Source organism: Dasypus novemcinctus, chromosome 6, assembly GCF_030445035.2.
Source record: "Dasypus novemcinctus isolate mDasNov1 chromosome 6, mDasNov1.1.hap2, whole genome shotgun sequence".
In the NCBI taxonomy this organism is placed as follows: domain Eukaryota; kingdom Metazoa; phylum Chordata; class Mammalia; order Cingulata; family Dasypodidae; genus Dasypus; species Dasypus novemcinctus.
In genome coordinates, this window is record NC_080678.1 from 81,054,489 (window position 1) to 81,060,000 (window position 5,512).

Genomic DNA, 5,512 nt, shown 5'->3' on the forward strand with positions numbered 1-5,512 from the left:
AAGTCTACCGCCCCTGTGGGTCCCCATTTCCGTACCATTTCTCCCCTGGAGATGCCTCGGCCATGCCCCCAAGGAGGCTTTTCAACACGTGCGATGGGCCTCTTTGTACTGACAAAAATGGAAGCAACCAAATGTCCATCAAGTGGGGAAGGGGTAAAGAAAGGGCAGCAGAGCCACATCATGATGGTGACTCCGCAGCTTTTAAAAGCTAAGTGGGCTGATGGAAAGAGGTATCTGGGGCAAGCCGCTGTGGCTCAAGCTTTTACCATATGGAGGACCTGGGTTCAATCCCTGGGAACTTCTGGTTAAAAAAGAAAAAGAAAAAGAAAAAATGAGGCATCCCAGACCTGCAGAGAGGCGCAGGCCCCCCACCCACTCAGCGAGGCGACACACCAGAGAAAAGAAGACGATGATGCAACCAGATTTTTAAAAAAGGTGTCTAGGACATAACTTTAAGTGAAAAAAAGAAAACTGCAAAATAATACATACAGTGTAATTCACTTATGTGAAAAAATTACACATTCTCTAAACCTATATTTATGTAGAGGAAAAGGTTTGGAAAGGCGTGTTTCAAATGGGTCATCGAGGTGACCGCCGAGGAGGGGTGGGGGCTGGGTGGGGTGGTCAAGGAGGACTTTACCCCCTCCTCCTGAAATCCTTGCCCCAGATCCTGCACCCCTGAGCTGGCTTCCAGACCCCCACGACGGGCTGGAATTCCCAAGCCCAAGGCCTCGCAGCACCGCCGGCATCTGGGGAGGGCTTCTGGGAGGCTTTAGATAACCAGCTTCCGGTCGGCAGATGGTCACCACCTCGTGTGTTAACTGCTCACCAAGGGCCGGCAGCGCCTGCCATCTCGCGCTCACAGCGACCTCACAGGGGGCGTCAGGGCCCCGCAGGCGACTGTCAGAGCTGCGGCGGGTCTGAGAATGTAGCCTGTTCGCCTGCCACGGCTCAGGGACGCTGGCCGAGGACAGGAGACTCCTGGTCAGAGACGAAGACTTTGTTACTCCCCAAGGCACAGCAGGCAGCATGGGTTCACACTGGACCCCTGGGCCCCCAAATCTCGTGGGGCCAGTGTTGAGGCGGGTCGGGTGGACGCTGCACCCTCAGTGGGCTTATGTCACAGCTGAGGAAGCCTGAATTTAGGAAAGCCCCAGTCTTACAAGGGGGCTGCTAGCAAACCTACCCAATCTTTGCCCCAAAGGGAGATGCTGTCTTTATAATCCCGGAAAGCAAACAAATCTGCCTTCTGGCCCGGAGGGAGACAATATTTGTCTTCCAAGGCTGTTTGCTGTACAAGCATTCTTGAAAAGATACGCCAGAACAGAAACTGCCATAAGACATGGAGAAAGAAGAGAGACCCTTGGAGAATCAGGTCCCGATCGACAGAGAAGACTCAGAGAAGTCAAGTCACTTTTCTGGGCTCACACAGCTCGTACATGGAAGATCCAGGGCCGCGTCAGGTCTTCCGAGTCCAAAGCCGCTGCTTGTTCCTCACTGCTTCCAAAAATGGGCTGCTGGTCTAGCCTGGGAACCAAACAGCCACATGCAACCTTGCTTCAGTGTTTTCAACAACAACCTGCAGAAGATTTGTGGGAACAAAGCCTGCCTGTGGCTCGAGGGCTGGGCACTGCCTGTGCTGTCCAGGAGACGGCCATCTGAGAAGGGAAAATTCCACCCAGGCTGCCCCTGGGTGATGTCACAGAGGAGCTGGAAATAAGGAATGAGCTTCTGGAGATGGGACAAATGCTCTTTTCTTCTGCAAAAGGGGAAAAAAAAAATTCACGTTGTTCCTTATTTATTTAAATGCAAAATGTATTTACGGAGCAAAAGGAGTTGGTGTTGACATTCAGAACCCAGCCAGGAAATGGTCTGGACTGGTCTTTGTCTCTTTAGCACACCCTGTCCCCCGGTGACCTAATCTGGTTTTTCAGAGCTGGAGATTGGGCCCTGTCCCTCTCGGGAGCCCTCCTTCCTGCCTGCAGACGGGCAGCTATGGGTCAGGTTGGCGCGGGAGGTCCTTTATCGCTTTCTCTCAACTGCAAAACAGGCACACAGGTGCTGCCTCATTCCTCCCTCACAGGTAAAAGGCAATGTCATGATAATACCAAAAAAGAGCAGCTCCTACCTGGGCGTGCCTCTCCCTGCCGTGTGAGGATCCTTATTTACACATGAAGGAGCTGAAGCCAGCCACGGCCACCTGGCTGCCCTTGAGGAACATCTGCTCCTGTCACATGCCCCTCTTGCCTCCTGCAGGCCGCAGCACCTGCTCCTCTGACCTGCCTCTGAAGCTGTGTGGGATTTATAGACTCAGAGGCTCGGGCGGGGCCGCGGCTGGACCCTCACCCGGGAACAACTTGAGTTGAGGTCTTTCATCTCACTTGAACCCTGAGAGAAAAAGCATCATCTCCATTTTACAGATGGAGAAACTGAGGCCCTGAGAGTCTCACACGGCCAGGCCACATTGCTAGAGGGGCCGGAAGAGTACAGGTCTTCAGGCCCGGCCCCTTGTCCCCACCTGGTCCAGCCTCTGGCCGGGCAGGCCGGAGGCCCTGCCCCTTGACGCCGCGCCCACACATTGCAGCTTGGCCCCCGTTACCTGGCCGCGGCTGGGCACCATGCCAGGCTCCCGGCCATCCGAGACTTGGGGAGGGGGCTGGTGCTAGGTTCCCTTCAATTGGACCCTGAGCTACTCACTTGGAAAGGCCCAGAGAAGGCCAGTGGCAAGCCCAGGGCCACCCAGGGGCCACGGCAGGGCCACCCGGGGGCCACCGCCCGCACCTCTGCGGCTCTCAGGCCTCTGCCGGGGCAACTGGGCGGAGGCCGTCTCAGGGAGGGACTGTTGACCGTGCTCCCCCCCCCAGTGAGACCACGCCCTGGTAAGTCCCAAATCAGCTCGGTCACAGCCGGGAAATTACAGGGTGGGGCACGGGGGAGGCCGTGGTGGGGTGGGGCGGGAGGAAGAGCGGGGAAGAGAGGCTGCCTGCCCGCGCTTTCCTGGTGGGGGGCGGCCAGCCGCGGTGGGTTCAGACACCTGCAGCAAGGGGGAGTGCACCCCACTTCTCCCAGCCCTCTGAGGGCAGGAGGCGGGGCCCTGCGCAGGAGCTTGAAGGTCAGGGTGGGGCTGGGCAGGAGACAGGGCCCGCCCGGGGCCTAGACCCGAGAAGGGGTAGGGGCGTGGTTGGGGCTGGGAGCAGGGAAGACCCTGCGGCTCCTCTCCGAGGGGCTTCAGCACAAGGGGTTTGGGGTGAGGCTGGGCGCCCCCAAGTAAAGCACCATCTGCAGGGAGACCCCACATGCACAGGGACAATGGGGAGGGGCACACTCAACGCACAGGGAGAAGGGGCGCTCTGCCGGCACTGGGGAGGGACGCCAAGTCCGTTCAGGGCTGAGACTGGCATTTGAAGTTGGACAGGACGAATTCCAAACACGGTAAGTGCTCCGAAAGGCAGAGGAGAAGCGGAGGTGGCTCAAGCGATTGGGCTTCCGCTTACCACATGGGAGGTCCTGAGTTCGGTTCCTGGGGACTCCTGGAGAAGGCGAGCTGGCACGACGGGCAGGGGTAGCTAGCTGATGCAACAAGATGATGCAACAAAAGAGACACAAAGAGGAAAGACAGTGAGAGACACAAAAAACCAAGGAGCTGAGGTGGCTCAGGTGATTGAGGGCCTCTCTTCCACATGGGAGGTCCCAGGTTCCATTCCCAGTGCCTCCTAAAGAGAAGACGAGCAGACACAGAGAGCACACAGCGAATGGACATAGAGAGCAGACGGCGACTACAAAAAAGGGGGAGGGTAAATAAATAAGTCTTAAAAAGAAAAAGGCACAGAGGCCACCCTAGACGTCTCTAAGGGAAGGCAAATAGGGCATTCAGCATAGCACAGCTGACAGCAGTATTTGCATGAAAATAACATACCTTCATATTTACAGCCAAACTGGGAGACGTTCCTCAGTGGTTCCGGGGAGAGAGAGTGCTGGGAGGGAAGGGTCTCTGAGCAGAGAAGGGGAACGGGGAACTTGCACGGGATGGCCTCAGTGCTGAGGACAGGCAGAGGGGCCGGATGCAGAGGTGACCCGAGGCCCCAAGAGCACGCTCCTGCTGCTGGGAAGCTCAGGTTCTGGACTCGGTCCTGGCTGCAAACCTGGCTCTGCCATCTCGGCTGGGTGGCATGGGGCAAGCCAAAAAACCTCTCAGAGTCCCAGTTTCCTTATCTGCAAAGTGGTCAAAGTGTCCCTAGGATGCAGGGCAATTGTGAGGATTAGATGAGGCGAGGCGTGTGAAGGCTTTAGCCTAGTGCATACAGAGCACTCCACACTGGTGACCGTGATGGTTGAGGACAGTGAGCCGCCTGAGCGGGTGCGACACTTCGCTTACAAATGACCCTGAGAAATGGCGGTGTCGCCACTTGAAGGCCAAAGACACTGAGGCTCAGAGCAAGAAAGTGAAAGGCCCCAGGCCCCAGGTGCCACCCAGAGGTCACTATCAAGCAGGGACTGAGAAGCAGGAAGCCAGAGGCCAGGGAGCATTTGAAAAGACACAGCCTGGTCAGGGTTCAGGAAAAGGCACATTAAAGAATCTGTGAGAGGCTGTTTTCTCACCCACAAATTGGCAAAATTTTAACTTAAACCATAATAGCAGTGGTGGTGAGGCGATGGGAAAGCGGGCGGCTGCCGTTTGTTGTGAGCATGGAAATTGCAGCACCCTTTTAGAAAATAATCAGGCGTTCTCTTCTAAAATAGGAAATACACATTCACGTTAGCCCAGCAGCCCCACCATTGACAAGTTTCCTGTAGGGATAAAAGCACCTACCAAAAGGATATGGAAAAAGGAGTTGTTTTGCAACATTGTTAGAAAGGGCAAAAAGCAAAACAAAACAAAACTAGGTATCTGAATATCCATTATAGGGAAATGGTTGAATAAATAGTGTTGGATCCACATTCTTGCATATTATGCATCTGTTAAGAAGAATGGATTCCACAATCCTACTTCTAGGTGTACACCCAAAATATTTGCAAGCAACATTATCCACAACAGCCAAAAGGTGGAGGCAACGCAAGTGTCCATCAGCTGACAAATGGATAAACAAAAGGGAATATCATTCAGCCACAAAAAGGAATGTAGGTCTGACACATGCGACAAGATGGATGAACCTGGAAGACATCATGTTGCACAAAATATGCCAGATACAAAAAGACAAATATTGTATAATCTCATTTATATGAGAAGAGACAAATTTCACAGAGCCAAATAGTAGATTACAGGTAACCAGGAACCAGTGTGGGGCAGGGAGGGAGATGGGTGATTGCTTAATGAGTGCAGAGTTTCTGTTTGAGGTGATGAGAAAGTGCAGGCAATAGATTTCAGTGATGGTAGCATTGCACTGTGAATGTAATTAATACTTGTACACTAGAACATGGTTAGAATGGGAAATTTTGAGTATATGTATGTTTTTTGGCTTTTCTTTTTATATGAGAGAAGTTGTCAGTTTACAGAACAATAAAATCCAGGATT

At 53.8% G+C, this 5,512-nt stretch overlaps 1 long non-coding RNA gene across 1 annotated transcript; it reads right to left on the reverse strand.

Moving 5' to 3' along the window:
* Nucleotides 1–423: 423 nt before the first annotated feature.
* On the reverse strand, nucleotides 424–2,801 carry LOC111767071 (uncharacterized). The gene is made up of 2 exons (XR_009186331.1): nucleotides 2,698–2,801; nucleotides 424–1,527 (listed from the first exon to the last, which is right to left on the reverse strand). It is a non-coding gene; the product is annotated as an uncharacterized lncRNA (long non-coding RNA).
* Between the last annotated feature and the right edge of the window lie 2,711 nt (nucleotides 2,802–5,512).